General features: G+C 39.8%; 1 long non-coding RNA gene across 1 annotated transcript; it reads left to right on the forward strand.

Moving 5' to 3' along the window:
- Window positions 1-1,773: 1,773 nt before the first annotated feature.
- On the forward strand, window positions 1,774-2,448 carry LOC311264065. Its single transcript, XR_014623433.1, has 3 exons — window positions 1,774-1,905; window positions 2,061-2,178; window positions 2,373-2,448. It is a non-coding gene; the product is annotated as an uncharacterized lncRNA (long non-coding RNA).
- The last annotated feature ends 15,185 nt before the right edge of the window (window positions 2,449-17,633 follow it).

Raw genomic sequence — 17,633 nt, forward strand, 5'->3', positions numbered from 1 at the left:
GTCAGGCCTGGACTAGGAAGGAGGACTCAGGAGCAGATTTGGAGCAATTAGAGCAGGCTTTATTGTGACACTTGTATTCTATTCTTACACACTTAAACGAAGTGACAAACAAACAGGCTATGAAACATCTAAATACTCTGAAGGCTATGAAAACAGTACTACAAAACGTGAGGCAAAAGACCTCAAAGAAACAAAGAAGGAAACTAAAGATCACTCAAGGGAGGCAAACAAAACACACTAATAACTTAACTACCCTGGCAATCGTGGCTATGAAAACTAAGTAACAAAAATTCACTCCAGAGGAGGCAAACAAAAGACACTAATAACTTAACTACTCTGGCAATCTGGCCATGAAAATAAGAAAAAAATAAAATAAAAATCAGTATCACGTTATAACTAGGGCCGGGACTTTAACACGTTAATTAAGATTAATTAATTACACAAAAATTAACGCGTTAAAAAAATTAACGCATTTTAATCGCACTTATTTTTGCACCGCGGAACGTTTCTCACTGGATGAGTTTCAGGCGTACCGATTATACTGGAGCACAATTATTTAACGAGTTAAAAAGCCGCCGACACTGGCGCCCTGGCAATAGCAACATAAGCAAGACAGTTTCTGTCAATTGACATGTTCAAAGATGAAGAAGAACAGGACAGTTCAATCATTTCATTCTATAAAAAGGATCATGTTAACTGGGGTAGTCCATTCAAGCGCAGGCTGACAGGTATAACCAGACAACATTACCTGTTTTTCATTATAGACCATCCGGAGTGCAAAAATTGCATAATGAAGATTTAGTGCATGTTTCTTATCACGGAAAGACAGCACTTGTTGCATTTGTTGCAAAGGAATCTCAAAAGACTGTAGCACAATAGCCATGTTGTGTCTAGTATATTCCATATGATCTTGTTGCCTGTAGTCTTCATCTATAGTGATCTTTATTTTTAAGGAGATGCAGCAATTGGCGAAGGTGTCAACTGACATGTTTTGTCAATGGCCATGCGGAAACTGAAAATTGGCTTCAGTGTGAATTTAGGTTTGTACAGTATATACTGTATTTGTTGCACATGTTGACATCCTTCCAGAAACAGTTGGTGTCACACATTATCTTTCCATGATAAAAACTGTTTAATTGCACTAATTTTGTTGCCTATTCCTTTGACATAAATTTCATCAAATGGGGGAATATTATTTACATGTTTACATATTTTTCATAGTTGATTTGAATAATTTCTCCTTTTTTATTAAGGCTCTGCTGCTCTAACAAGCCTTTTTGAGGGGGAAAAAGAACATCGGGTTCCCTCTGCAGCTGTTGTGCTTCGGGACAGTAACATGTTCGAGAAGGCAGGTCGAATGATAGGCCATTCCTTCCTGCATGGTGGTTTCTGTGTCACAGGACTCAGTTTGCCTGTGGTGACCCTGTTGACTGGTGGGGGGCACAGACACAGCACTTTCAGCTCTGACCCTGCTGGACTGTCCTGATCTTGACCATCCTGAAACAATTGGTTTTGTGAGTAATGGAATTTAAAGTTTGCAGGTTGTACAAAAATGCACCACAATGCTACACAAGTTTGTCATTTCATGCATAATCAATCGGATTAAATTCATAAGTCAGTGTTGGAAATATAGCAAGATTGTGATATCCAAAGCTTTTTGTGTCCCTGTGATTTATTCCAGATGTTGTATCTTTTGCCTTTTTTGTGGATTGCCCAGAAACAACTTTGCATGTAAATTGTAAATTCTTTACCTCTTTTGGGAATGTGTGCATCTTTTAGCTGAAGAAAGCAGAACTTACAGCGGAAGAAAACACCAGTGTGACTAATCTTCGTCTGTCCTGGGATCTCCCTGTTCCAACCTCCACCAATCATGACTGGCTGTTCCAGGAACTGCTTTCACATGCAGTAATACTTTTATAAATAACCTTATTGAAATAATATAACGGTAACATGACAGTCTAACCAATTAGGAGGTCAGCCGCATATGTAACTGTGGTCTTTCCAATAAAGTAGTGCCTCAGTGTAAATGTTGCCTTCTGTCCTATCAACTCTGTTTGCAGGTAATTCACCACATTAGGCAGTCTTAAAGAAACAGGAATCTGGCCACTTCTTTCAGTTAGACCAGATGTCCACCCCATAATTTTTCCAAGGGAGTCGAATGAGGAGCTTAACCCACAGGTAAACTGCCTTGTGTCTTTATTGTATTTGTTAGTCCTGATATTTTTATTTGCAAAGACTTTGATGTAATTTAATTTGCCAGGTCTTTGTTCCCAGTGTCAAAACAATGCTTTACTACTTTTAAGATTGTTCTGCAGCATCTAACAAGAGTTTTATTCTCAGCATGAAACAAGCTTGTATTTGATCCCCTGTAGGCCGTGATCCAGAACATTCACTGGCCACAACCCAAATGTGACAGCGACGAGGATAAGGACGACTCTGTTCCATTGGAGAAAGTCAGTCTCGTCACTGGATTTTTGAGGAAATTCATAGAGGAAGGTAACACTTAATCTATGCATTGAATCTCAATTTGCACTTAGTTGTTTGGGTGCTAGGACTGGTCAGAATGGGCAAAAAAAGCAAGTGTAGCAGAGCTAAAGAGATGGCAGTTATGATGCAAAATCTGCACACAATCTGGGGTTCAGATATAAATCACTGATATTTTTGCAGGTTTTATGGGCTCAGATTTAATTTTTTCATGAAAGGCATTCGAGGTATTGCATATATTGATATCTTCTCTTCCATAGCGTCACCAGAGGTGTTGCGTGACCTCATGAAGTTCTGGGTTGGGTGGGAGCTGCCGACAAGAAACCTCATCGTTGAGGCTGTAACATCAACTTACCCAGTGGCTCTCACCTGCTTCCTTAAATTGAAGCTCCCCAGCCACTACCAGAGCTACAAGATGTTCCACAAGGACTTGATGATGGCCATCAGATCCATCAGTTCCGGTTTCGGCTTGTGTAGATGTTAATTTCTTCAAGGTCTGGCAATCAGTTCCTTTTGAAGTGCCGACATTCCAGAAGAAATTGTTTTCAGAAGTTTTATTTAAACTGTTTCCACCTGATTCTTAAGCAGCGTCTCCTTAAGCTTTCACTTTAGATATGTGGTTGTTGGTTTGGTGACGTTTTATACCTGTGTACTGCTATGGTAACTTTTGTGCACTCGTTCTCCAGTTATCTTTTACTTTTGTGAAGTCATTTTACTGAATCATTTCTACTACATTATTTTGTTGATATTGTTATAATTCTAAAAGGTTTCCTTCCTGGCACATTTTTCAGAGTTTAAAGTATTTAAAGTAATTGTCTAATAACTGTTAAACCTTTACAATGATCAGTCCCTTGAACCACACTAAAGTAATACATTGATTATTTTTTACAAATTGTTTTTATTTTTCATAAATTGTATGCAAGAAAGGCACAAGTAAATACAATGTACACTTCAAACTGCTCTTGGTCCTCATTTCACAAATGTTGAACCTTTCTGTGAGGTGCTGTACACACATTTCCATTTTCTAGTTTATTCAAGAGGAAATACAGCTAGATGTAGCCCAATTTTACTTATGTGAGAGCACAAAGTGGACTTTTTTGACTTGAACATGCATAATTATCAGCCTTGGGCAGAGACAGATGGCAGAAGTGACACACGAGAACAAAAAATATGTCATCAGTAAATTATTTTTAATTGAATATGAAACTGAATCATTTTAAATGTTATTTTTTAGTTGGTAACAAAATTCCAATACACTTAAATATCACATAAAACTACTAACATTCCCTTGTGACATGTCTGCCCATTGAGGCTTTCCAAGAACAAAATAAACATAAGACTCATACATATGGGGTCCGTTTCAGGTAGCAGGGTTAATCTACTCTGAGTTTATCTTGATACTCTGTGTAGCTAAACTCTGAGAGGAGATACTCACTCTGGATCCCAAATCACATACTACCTACTATTTAGTATGGTAGAAAAAAGATTTAGGATGTCCCAATTGTCTGGTCGGATTTAGTATGTAGTAACATACTCAGATGCCATATTACATTCGGTTGAAATGTGTAGTGTGAAAATCAGCATGCTGCTCTGGCAATTCTGACCCATAATGCAATGCACAGCGGCGGTCAATCAGTTACAATATTACCTATACACAGTTAACAAACATCAGTAGGCTATACAAACAACAGTAGGCCTATACACATAAAACAATAAACAACTTTGCCAGGGGTTGCAAACAAATAAATATTAAGAGAGGTATATAGATATTTATCAGGGGTCGACAATATAAATGGCCCGGTGGCCTGGACGTACTTTTAAAACCGTCAGGGCCACCAGAACGCTCCAAGCACTGGCCCGGTGGAGCCAGCATGGATTAAAGTTCTCCATCGCTACGACGGATTTCCATCATTCAAACTTAACAGAGGCGACTTGTGAGATCAATGTAGGTCGGAGGAGAACTTTTTATTGACAGGTTGTCACACTCTACAGCCAATGGTATCGTTAACAGCGTGTGCTCGCCTGACCATAACAGTGTAGTGACCCACACAGGGCGGGATCTCAACACGGAGCGGCGCTAAAGTTTAGCTGCTTAGCTAGCAAGGACTCGTCGGCTGCTACGTTATCAATTGAGTTTAGTCAGCACGTGAGAACTCATCTGACACGGAGAGTCAGATGAGTCCAGACTATGTCATACACTGCAGACATAGTCTGGACTTTGTCTGCAGTGTATCTGTGTAAACGGCTTCATTCAGTGTCTCTCCCTCCCCTTTGGCACCGTCAGTGGTGGACAGTAACGGAGTAAATTTACTTGAGTACTGTACTTAAGTACATATCCAGAGGATTTGTACTTTACTTGAGTATTAGATGTATTTGGTACTTATTACTCTTACTTGAATACATTTCCAAGAAAAATATTTTTACTTTTACTCGAGTTAATTTCTAGGAAGGCTGAAAAGTACTCGTTACTTTCAGGTCTGCTCTTTTTTTTTTTTTTTTTTTTTCTAAAATACTATTGGACACAAGCTGTGTTTGTCAAAGAAGGAAACCTATCACAGTGCACTGGGATCTACGTAAAAGCGGAAATACGTCATCCCTCCCATAAGGATACCACCAAAGTAGCCACGCTCTCAACTGCGTTTGTCAACACAAAACCGCGACAATGGCTGCATCAGGAGAAGAAAGACAATCCGCTGAGTCTCAGTCTGAGTCTGATAATGATCCGGAGCAGGAACTTTCAGAAAATCCTTGGTCTTATCTGGACTCCATGTTTGAGTTTGACAGAGTAAAAATCGTGGACACAGACAAACAGACATATATTTTTAAATGTTTATTGTGTTTGCCGAAGAAAAACTACCTCTCTGCTTTCAACAACTCCACGTCCAACTTAAAGAAACACGTTGACGTAAGTTAACCAGACTTTCACCATGTTATTTTCTATTTGTCTCGGTCAGTGTCATCATGTTGTGAGAATGTCAGTGTGTGTTGATCACAAAAACTACATTTTGTAGGAAGTGGCGCTGTGTGTGTGTGTGTGTTGTGGTTTTAAACGATGGCCGAATGAAACGCTCTCATAACGTAACGTTATTTGTTATTAACACACACCAAACTTCTGTCGACCCCCTTGCTTTGCTTTAGTTCATCCATTTGCCATATTACTGAGAAATGCTGTTCTAGTATAATCCTGGGGGAACGCTGCTTTTGGGCCGATTAAGCTGGATGTATACTTTGTCGTACAACATCCTTGCATGCCTGATTAACAGGCAGGCTCATAGCAGAAGTCAGAAGTGATGTTTGTAAAGCAGTGATTCTCATTGGTCTTTGAGGGGGTTCCAGTTCCCCACTTAGCTAAATGATAGAGTGTTAGTTGGACGGTGCAGGTTCATTTGGTTACAGTTTTAATGATTGTTAATAAACATCTGCATCTGCAACATCTGCTGTCCTCCTGTGATCCCATTCATTTTATTTGTTTTTATAGGTGTTTCTGCAGGCTTTATATAACATTGTGGTTCTAAAAGCAAGCACATCAGTGCAGGTGGTTTCAAAGAGTTAATTCTCAGAAACAAGAGTTAAAAGGTCCTTGAATTCATTTAGAAAAAATTACAGTAATTCATTGATGTGAAAAATAAGAAATTTACTCTTACTCTTACTTTTACTTAAAGTAAATTTAAAAGCATGTACTTTTGGATACTTAAGTACCTTTAAAAGCAAGTACTTTTTTACTCTTACTCGAGTAACATGTCGACTGAGCTACTTTTACTTGTAACGGAGTAAATTTTGACCAGTAGTATTTGTACTCTTACTCAAGTACTGGGGTCGAGTACTCTGTCCATCTCTGGGCACCGTGAGTTACCATGGTTACAGGAATGCCCTGAAACTTTATAATGATGATCAATAAGAAGTTTTTGGTTAGTTTGACTGAACAAAATCATGAATGTTGCCTGATTGTAGCTCAATGCTGAAATCTTGTATTATAACATATAGAACAAAGCCTCAGAGCTTCTTTGATTACTAACAGTATGTTAGTGATGACAGAAAGTGATAACTCGCCATCAGACTGACAAGGCTGCAAAAGTTGCTGTTTGTATGATGTATTTTTCTGTTTAAAGATGAGGCTCACTTTAAACAATATTAATAATAATTAATGATAATGATGATGATGAGAAGAAGAAGTAGAAAAATAGCGTACTGAAAAGTTCTGTAGATGGTTGATTATTTGAAAGAGTAAAACTTGAGAGAAGCTTGGCAAAAAAAGGCACAGATTGATTTCATAGATTGAAAATTACATTGAAAAGACAAAAAACATTTTAAGTGTGAATAGAACAGCTGTTCAGATCATCCTCCTGTAAAACACTGTTGGTCAAATATTTAAACTTGATGTCTGCATTAGAGAACATGGTGTGGAGTGAGGCTGTAAATCTTATCTTATTTTTTTAGCATGTGTCAAGTGAAATGCACTATAACATATTGGGGGGCGCAAAAATCAACCAACTGAGGAGGAGATGGAGGAAGAACTGATTGTGCTTGAGTAATGCAGCACTGTTTGCACTTTTGATTTTTGTATTTGCACTTTTTGACCTCAGTACTGCAGTATTAAAATAAATGTTATTAAATAAAATAGTTATTTTTCGTTATTATGGGTATCAATTCCTGGGCCAGTGGTTACAATGGTGGGGCCAGTGATCTTCAAAAGCCACTGGCCAGTGGCAAATTTCCCTTATTGTCTACCCCTGTTTATAGTTTTCATAGCCTTTTTGTTACTAGGATTGGATATAGCCTAAGTTTTTTGTTTTTGTTTTTTTATTTATTGATTGATTTTTTATCAATAAACAAACGTACACAAGACAGGACCAAAGAAAAACAAAAACAAAAAACAAACAAAAACAAGCTGGGAATAACAACATCAAAAACCAAAAACCCAAACAGAAAGTTCAGTTCCAGGTAAATGTGGCAGGTACATTATACAGCACAGGGTGAAATACAATGGGAGCTGGATAAAGAAAAATAATAGTTTTTTTTTTTTTTTTTTATACAAATGCTCTGGTCATTATAGCAGAATGATTTACATTAATATAATCAAGGAATGGTTTCCATATTCTTTCAAAGGCATTCGTTTTGTAGTGCAGGAGACAGGTCAGAAAGTCCAGAGGTATATATTCTATTATTGTCCTGTGCCATCCCACAACTGAGGGGGCTTTATCTGAGATCCAGTGCTGAAGAATATTTTTCCTGGCACAAAATGTCATAACATTACACAGTTTTTTCTGATATATATCAGTTACACGGCCACTGGGAAGACCCAGAAGGAGGGAAGCCGGGTCGAGTTCAAACTCCTTCTTCAGAACCTTTCGTATTTCAAATAAGACATCACTCCAATACTTTTGTATTTTAACACAGGACCAGAAACAGTGAGTAAGATCACCAATTCCTCTTACATTTAAGACAAAATGGAGAGACATCCTTTCTGTATTTGGAGAGATGGTTTGGGGCAACATGTGCTCTATGCAGTATCTTAAATTGCATCGCTCTTGTCCGATTACAAACTGTTATTTTCCTTGCATTATCCCAGATGTCATCCCACATCTCCTCAGTTATGACAACACCCAACTCCCAGATCACTCCCAGCACCCGGGCACCGAGATTTGAGCAATCCCTCAGACCGGCATAAAAGGTTCTAATGGAAGCACCCCCCTTAGAAAAAAGCACTTGCTTCTCTATCTGTGTGACATTAACATTAGCAAGCAGTGATGTATCTTTTAAAATAAAATCTCTGACCTGAAAATAATGAAAAATATTATTTCTTGATATGCCATATTTTTCCATAACTTGATTGAAAGTCATGAGAGTAGGACCATCAAAAAGGTCACCCAAGGAAGAAATTCCTTAGCTGTCCAGCATTTGAAAGCTGTGTCCAAGGTTCCTGGGAGAAAGTCAGGGTTATCAGTAATCGGGGTGAAAACCGATGTAAGCCCTGATCTGCCTTCCATATGCTGTGTGATCCTCCATGCTCTAATAGTATTAATTGTAACAGGGTTGCTGCAAAGCTTTTTAATACATTTCAGTTTGTCAATAAAAAGTAGATTTTTTAGAGGACAATTGGATAGGGACTTCTAGATATCAAGCCAGATTGAGGAAGCATCGCTTTTAATCCAGTCAGCTATATATCTTAGATGGGCACTCAATTAATATCTTTTAATATCTGGGAGATCCAGCCCACCCATAGCACTTGGTAACTGTAACACTGACATCCTGATCTGTGGTCTTCGCTTACACCAGATAAAAGAACTAAACCAACCATTCAGTTTTTTCACTATTTTATGATTGAATAAGATGGGAATCATTTGTATTGGATAGAGCAAACATGGAAGGATATTCATTTTCAGGAGTGAGATTCGGCCCAGCCATGACATGGGAAGATTGTTCCATCCAGCGCCGCCCCTCCCTAGACGCAGAACACGCGCTGTGCGTAGGGCCCCACGATCGGTGGGGGGCCCCATTTTGCGCAAGGGGAGGCATTCTCTGCAAATGCGCAAAGGATGTGCATCGCTGCCGTGAGGCGCGCTTAGAGCACAGAGTCAGCCCGAGGCAGGAGAGAAAAAACAAGAGACGAGTAATCTGACACCGCACACATTGCCGCAATGATTGACAGCACAATCAGCGGTCAGATGCGCTGACAGGCAGTTGGATGCAGGTGGAGAGATGGCGTCCAAACGGCAATATGAATCGGGAGCAAGCAAAAGAAAGACAAAGTCAAAACAAGAGGAGGCTCGTGCTTCACTTGAAGGTGGGTATATTGTGGCATGAACACCCCAGCTGCTAGCCTGCTAATCATGAGACAGAAGAGAGGATAATTCTGTCTAGATGTGGACTGGAGATTAAATTTTCCAGCGGCCCTGATTATCATTTATTGAATGTCTTGTTAACTGCATCTACATTCACCTCTGTTGAAAAAGGAGCAGTTAATTGACCAGTTGGTGCTTGTATGTTGGCTCAGGTTTATAGCCTATCAATCTATGCTATCAATAGAAGTTTTGGGCTATTTTTATGGAGGTAAAATGTCATCTTTTGGTGAATTTAATTCATAAGTCATATAAGATTAGATAAGAATAATTAAGATAATCCTTTATTTGACCCACAATGGAGAAATTTAAAGCGTTGCATCAGCAAACAGCAGTGTAGGAATATAGAACCTAAGTACTAAATGTAAAAATAAGTATCTAAAAATATTTAGATATAGAAATATCATCAAATCAATCATAATGAATATTATTATTAGCTGTAGTCGTATTTACATTAACTGCATTTTAATCTTTGTGAGGCTAGTATTTACATTAATTTCATTGTCTAATTTACCATTAAGACCAAAACAAATCTTAATAATCTACTTGTATGGTGGATTTCTTGTCATAACAGGGTCCATGCTGAAGTTTGTTACTAAGGGTGACACGGAGCCAGCACCCAGTATGTCACAAGGGCCATCAGGCACCATGTCTACTGAAGCAGCCTGCATCTGTAAAAGGCTTGTTCCATTGTTGAAAGAGGCTGTTCATTTGATTTGTTCCTACTAATAAAAGGTTGTAAACCTAAATGGCATTTTGTGATACAGTCATTTTGTAAAGGGGGGGGCCTCAAAATAAAATTCTGCTTAGGGCCCAATTTTGCCAGGGGCGGCCCTGGTTCCATCTCTCCATATCTTGTTTGATTTTATCTAATAGTGGGTTAAAGTTGGCTTGAAACATCTGATTAAATTTAGGTGTAATATATATACCCAAATATATGAAACCTGCAGGGGACCACTTGAATGGGAAAGGATTAGGGTTATCTGGCGGTTGTCGCAAATTACCCAGAGGCATCGCCTCTGATTTGGATAAATTAACTTTGTATCCAGAAAAGGCAGCAAACCGGGCAATAATCTGAATAAGACGAGGGACTGATACAGAGGGGTTTGACATGAACAACAACACATCATCTGCGTATAATGTAATTTTATGTGATTTTTCGCCCACATCCAATCCAGCCATTAAAGGGTCTCATCTGATAGCTTCCGCTAGAGGTTCGATTGCCACTGCAAACAAAAGTGGTGATAAAGGACAGCCCTGTCTGCTACCCCTCTGGACCATAAAATTAGTGGACCTAAGTCCATTGGTTATCACTTCAGCCATTGGTTGGGTATACAGGACCTTCACCCATCTAACAAAGCTATCACCTGAGCCAAACCGTTCAAGTGTAAAAAATAAATAAGACCATTCGACGCGATCAAAAGCTTTTTCCGCATCTAGGGAAATCACAAGCCCATCCACTGACTGCTGTTCAGATAGTTGAATAATATTTAGCAATCTTCTAATGTTGTTGTAGGAATTACGGCCCTTAACTTGACTTTGGAAAGAATTTTTAAATCTACATTCAGCAGCGAGATCGGTCTATACGAGGTGCAATCCTCAGGGCATTTCCCTTTTTTAAGAATCAAAGAAATATTGGCTTCTCTTAATGATGGTGGGAGGGTGCCACATTCAAAGGAGTGGTTGAACATATTCATCATGGGCTCTAATAAAAGACTTTGAAAATTGAAATTGAAATTCCTTCTAGAACTCGCTACCGAGACCATTGCTGCCTGTTGCTTTGCCTGTTCGAAGGAGTTGAATGGCCTCACGCAGTTCAGCCACTGAGATCGGGGCATTTAATTTAGATTCCTGGTCTTGTGATATAGTTGGGGGATCAAGTTCGGAGAAGAAAGCTTCAATTAATGTTTTGGCATTGCAAGCTTGTTCCGACTGACATCATTTTGTATAAAAATTTCTAAAAGTGTCATTAATTAGTTTAGAATCAGAAGAGCAAGTCCCTGACCCATCCAAAATTGACTCAATAATTTGAGAGGCCCTTCGTTTTTTTGTTAAATTGGATAAATATCTTCCTGGTTTGTCACCATGTTCAAATAACCTTTGTTTTGCATATCCTAATTTTTCCCCCGCCTTCTTTGTTAACAAGGAGTCTAATGTAGAGCGAATAGCAGTTATTTCCTTCAGTTTAGCTGCTGTAGGTTTCTTGACATATTCCCTCTCTGATATACTTAACCTTTTTTCTAATAAAGCTTGTTGTTCCATATTTGTACGTCTTTTGGTAGCAGTATAGGATATGAATAACCCCCTGGCATAGGCCTTGGAGGTCTCCCAAAGCAGAGATGAATTTTTGGCAGAAGGGGAGTTAGTGGAGAGGAAATGCCTAAATTCTGTAGTGAAATATAATATGAATTTGTGATCTTTTAAAATTGAGGTGTCCATTCTTCAGCTTGTGGGTTTTTTGGAAAGTTTTTTAAATGTAATGTTCATATACACTGCCGCATGGTCTGATATTATAATGTTTCCAATTGAACAGGAGACAACAGATTCTATAAACTGTTTGGGGGCAAAAAAGTAATCAATTCTTGTGTAGCAATTGTGAGGATTAGAAAAAAAGGTGAATTCTTTATCTGCAGGGTGAAGTGTCCTCCAAATGTCCACATATCCAAAGTCCTCACAGAGACCAATGATTTGTTTTGACTGTTTTGATGGGGTAAGGCACCTAAAGGAAACCTATCCATCAAGGGATTCATAAGACAATTAAAGTCACCTCATACAAAAGTTCTATCCACCGCAAGATCAGATAACTTGGCAAATGTCTCCATCAAATAATTAAGGGGATGGCATGGAGGACAGTAAACATTTAAGAGAGCAAAATCCTCCCCATGTAATGAGGCTGAAATAAGTACAAACCGTCCATATTTATCTTTGATACATTTTGACACTTTAACTGGTAAATTTCTTCCTAAAGAGTATTGCCACCCCTCTGCTTTTGGTGGTGAAAGATGAGAAATAGACTTGATCAAAACCGCACTGTTGCAACTTTAAATGCTCCTCATCATTCAGGTGTGTTTCTTGCAACATAGCGATGTCAATCTTTTCCTTTTTTAAAGATAGCAATATTTTTTTCCTTTTGATGGGCGAGTGGCTTTCCCTAATATTCCAAGTGCACAGTCTCAATGTGACCATTCAACCTGCCCATAAACATAAACAGATCGGCTGGTGACTCACGAGTAGTTCACCTGAGAGTGTCAACAAAAGCCATGGCTTTAGCGGGGGAGTTGAAGCTCCTTGCTTCCCCACCGTGGATTATTTTCAGCGTAGCCGGGTAGAGCATCATGTATTTAGCTCCAATGTCCTGCAGCGGCTTCTTCACATCATCAAACCCTTTTCGTTTGCGCAGAACCGCGGCTGACAGATCCTGGAAAACATGATGCTCGACTCCTGGTACCTCACGGTCCCGCTGCGTCTTGCGGCGTCCAAAACCCTCTGTTTGTCAGCGAGGTCGCTGGTTTGTCCCCGGCTTTGGAGCAAGTGTGCAGTGAGCTCTTTCAATTTTCACCCGGCCGGCTTTCGTCTCTAGTCCGAGCAGGCTGGGTATCCAGCTCTCGAAAAACTTTGTTGGGTTACTACCCTCTGCCTCTGTTCTCGAGATCATCGATATGCCCGGCCATGCTTTGTAATTGGTTTTCAAGCACCTGGATCCGCTGCTCTGAGGTGTGTACAGCCACAGAGATCCTGTTCTCTGCCTCGGTGGTTCTTTCCTCAACTTTTTTCAGCTGCTGAGCATGGGCCTTTAGCGTTTGGGATAGTGGCCCCAGTTTTTCATCAATCACCCTGGTTATGTTTGCCGTTATTTCCTGAATAGTTTGACGAAAAGCCCGGTCAAGGACATCCTCTGTGTTAGCTATTAGTGGTTGTTGCTCCTCTTCCACTGGGGAAAGGTCAGGCAAGCTAGCAGTAGCTTCTGGTCTGTTCGCCTTGGTCGATTTTCTACTGTCTTTTAGTGGCATTTTGTCCTGGCGTCTCAGAAAATACTCATCAATACTCATATCAAAATACCCGACATAAAAGTTGTCGTGAATATTGAATTGGGCGGAGTTATGTTGTAAATATCAGTGCAGGTGTGCTGAGCTCAGAAAAGTCAACCACTCTCTATGCCGCCATCTTGTCTCCCCATAGCCTAAGTTTTAAATAGCCTAATTTTCAGCTTCATGGAGGAAAGATACAAAATTTGTTATTTTCCTGCTGAATTTACACTTGTGAATGGAAAATTCTGCCAGGAGAACTAATACATTTATTATAAGATACTTATCTTCAGTTCAGTTCAGTTCAGTTTACTTTATTAATACCCGTAGGTAGATATGTTGTGCAGTAGCAGGAAAGGGCATCACACAATCATTGATGACAGGACATACAGAAGACGAGGTTACACACAGCACGAAACAGACATGGGTACTTCCGATGTTCACTGAGCAGGATTAAAGGCAGATAAGATGCGACAAAGTAATGATACCAGGGACAATAAATAGGTTTAAAAACCATTTTCAATAAATAGAAATAAATAGATAAATAAATAACAACAACAAGTCACAGGATAGACCTCAAAGTGCATTAGGACTTGAAAGGGAAACAGCAGCAGGGACAAAGCTGTTCCTATAGCGTGTGGTCCTAGATCTTGGGACTATGAATCTCCGTCCAGATGGCAGGAGCTGGAACTCACTCGCAAGAGGATGAGAGACGTCATTGGAGATGGAGCTGGCTAGTCGCTGCAACTGTTTGGTGTACAGCGACTCCAGGCTCAGCTGTGTCTCTCCAATCAGCCGACCAGACCATTTGATGATCTGGTTGAGCGAGTTCCTTTCTTTTAAGGGCTTTCTTTCTAAAGTCAACAGCCATGTCTTTGGTCTTAGTTATATTGAGGTGTAGGTGAGAGTCTTCACACCACTTTACAAAGTAGTCGACAACCGGGCCGTGATTATGTTCACTTCCCTGGAGCAGGCTAACAATCACGGAGTCATCTGCATACTTTAAGATGAGTGCTCTGACACATATTTGTGTATAGAATGAATAACAAGGGTGAGAGCACACACCCTTGTGGTGAGCCAGTGGAAGAGCACACTGACACTGTCAGATAAGACCCCATTAACTCTGACCCTCTCTGTCCTGTTTGTTAGAAAGTTTAAAATCCAGCCCACAAGATTTTTACTGAGGTTAAAATGTTCTAAAAGCCTCTGCGTTAAAATGTGCGGCTGGATTGTATTAAAAGCAGAGGAGAAATCAATAAATAAAAGCCGGGCATGACACCCACTTCCTTCAAGATGTTTAAAAAGCAAATTAATCAGAGTGAGTGTGGCGTCCTCCACTCCTCTTTTGGGCCTGTAGGCAAATTGCAGTTGATCTATTTCACTCTCTGTATTTTTCAAGATTTCCAGCCGTACAAGTTTTTCAAAAATTTTCATAATAATTGAGGTCAAAGCGACCGGTCTAAAGTCATTTAGTGTTCCGGGGCGATTGGATTTGGGGACCGGGACGACTACAGCGTCCTTCCAAATCCTGGGGACCTGCTGTGCTTCTAAAGATCTATTAAAAATCTTGTGGAAAACTGGACTCAGTTCTCTTGCACAGGTTTTGAGTAACCGACCACAGATGTTATGTCTTTTTTATGACTTGTGAAAAATTATTGTCTTTCTGAAACAAAGCACATATATTTTTAAAATTATTTGGAGAATGTTGTGAGAAGCAGATTTTTCCAACTGGCGAGTTAGCTGATCCTCTGATTCAGAGCCTCATGCTCCGTGTAAAAAACTACAAACAGTGCGACGGAGGAAGAGGGAAGTTCAGGGCGCATTGTTACGATGAAATAAATAAGTAAAGTGTGTCCCAACTACATGCATACTGCATAAAAACTACATACTATTTAGGGTAGTATGCAGTATGTAGTGTAGAAAAAAGAAAGAGTATGCGATTTGGGATCCAGCCTGAGTTTTCGGTTTCAGAGAGGCTGTTCCGGGTTGGGTCAATCAACCCAGAGTATTTTCACCCTGAGTTAAAAAGCCCTCATCTATGGATCACTGATAACATGATTCACCATGGCAACGGGAGAAAAAAAAAGAGCTCAATCCTCCCCCTTTTCCACTCCTCCCACTAGAGTTAGGAATATTAATGAATGAACAATATGGAACGGAAAGGAATTAACAGGAATATTATCTCAGAATTCTGATAGAATAATCTCGGTCATACAGGAAAAATAGGGCAAACATGTTTTCTCATTAGAATTACGTCTAAACTTCGGTATTAGAAGCAATGTTTAAGAAAAACACACAGTACTGGCAGCTGCAAGTAAAAAAAAAGTAAAAGCTGTCGTCGCACAAAATTGCTGATAGCCTATACTGTACAGTATCCTATATTCACCGTATGGACAAGCGGGGGCGAGACACCCCCACCCCCACCATGCGCAGCAAAAAGACGTTCTTTTTTTTAATCAACAGACAATCTTTTTATATCGGAAACTATGCAAGACTTTAACGTCCACAGCCACGTTTCTAAGCAGGTTATCACAATTTATATTATTTGATGACTGATGAGTTTTGTCTGTGGAACAAAGTGAGCTGTAAAGAAAAAAACAAGTGTCACATCATTTCAGGCTGACTGCTCGGGTTCACAGATGTCAGAAAACTCCTTCAATAAAAAATATGAAGTGCAACACACACAGGCCTAACAGTAGCCTATTTAATTAATAATGAAAAACATGTCGAAAATAATTCTATGAAAGATAGGCTATGAGGGCTAAGAATGTGGCTTTTGATCATAGGATAAATGATCGATCAAATAAAACAATATCAGGAAATATAGGCTGCCTAAATGAAAAACACCCCGATGGAGATTTCTGCAGTAATCTGCTCTTAAAGAGAAGATAAAGATAAAGGTAAAGTGAACCTGCTTCCTGAAACGGAAAACTCAGAGTATCCACTTACTCTGAGTGAACTTACTCTGAGTTTCCACATAACCTACTTTCTGAAACGGACCCATGTACTCGGTAACTTAAATCATACAACAAAACTAGCATAATAATTACCTTGCCTCAAGCTCTTTCTCAACATATTGGACAGTGTGGAGATATATGTCCACTCCGAAACTTTCAGGCTCTTGCAATGGATCAATGTTGTCTTCCAGTTGGATCATTTCAGGATCCAGGAGAGGATGTCCAGTATAGGGACATTGACCCCAGGATGAGGCTCATCTGTGAATCCACTCTCTCCTCCCATTGACTCTCTGGTATGAGTATACCCTGACAAAGACAGATCGTAACACTATTTAATAACTACTAATTTGCATAAACAAGTTTAAACAGGCACTGTGCGCTTACCACTGATTATTACAAAAAAAGGGAATAGTTTGAAATGAAAAAAGGGGATGCAATTATCAATAAATAAAGGGAAGGATGATGTCAAAATATTAAGGTATTCATGGAAAAGACTATTTCACTTGAGGTGCACAGAAACACTCCCGAAGGGAACAGCCTGACGTTCCGAAACACCTCCATTGCGAAACCCCTCCATCCCGACACACCCCACTCCGACACACCGCTGTTCCGAATCCGACTTTCAACTTCCAATTACTTCCCAATATGGTTAGGGTTAGGGTCAGGGATACCACAATAGCCTTTTCGGAATAGCGGGGTCTTTAGAAAAAATGGGAAACCACGCCATTACGATGAATGGAAGTCTATTTTCAGAACAGTGGGGTTTCAGAAAAGCGGGGTGTAACCACTCCCGAAGTACTGTGCATTTGTGGTAAAAACACCTATTTTTGCTTACACAAAGGCCAAGGCTTTTTAATCCAAGAAGGGGAGTGCACTTATTCACAACAGTGAATCAGAACCAAAATTTGAGGGTGTTTGGGTTTTTCATTAAGGATCAACAAAATAACTTTGAGACATTTGAAAAAAAGAAAAGCATAATTTACCTCAGGATCAGGATCTTCAACAGGGTTCAGGGACTGGCCCACCTGCCACAAGTGATTTGGTGTCAGGTTTTGCTCTGTCCTGATGGAATGGTTGTCCCACGCCTCCCTGAAGACATCGAGGCTTGCCTGGATGCGCGGCAGAAATACGTAGCGGCAGCAGAAAAAGTGTAGGATGTTGCTTATGTCGAGGAGGTGTTGGTCCTCAAGAGAGTGCAGGATGTTATAGTACACACCTGTAACACCCATGAACACATCACACCAGAGGCGTTCAATTCTGTATGGGGGAAAAAATAAATAACATTTTCACAACATGTACTTAAGATTCTGTTTACTCTGCTGCAGCCG

The sequence above is a fragment of the Pagrus pagrus genome, assembly GCF_965226575.1.
Source record: "Pagrus pagrus genome assembly, chromosome: 10".
In the NCBI taxonomy this organism is placed as follows: Eukaryota; Metazoa; Chordata; class Actinopteri; order Spariformes; family Sparidae; genus Pagrus; species Pagrus pagrus.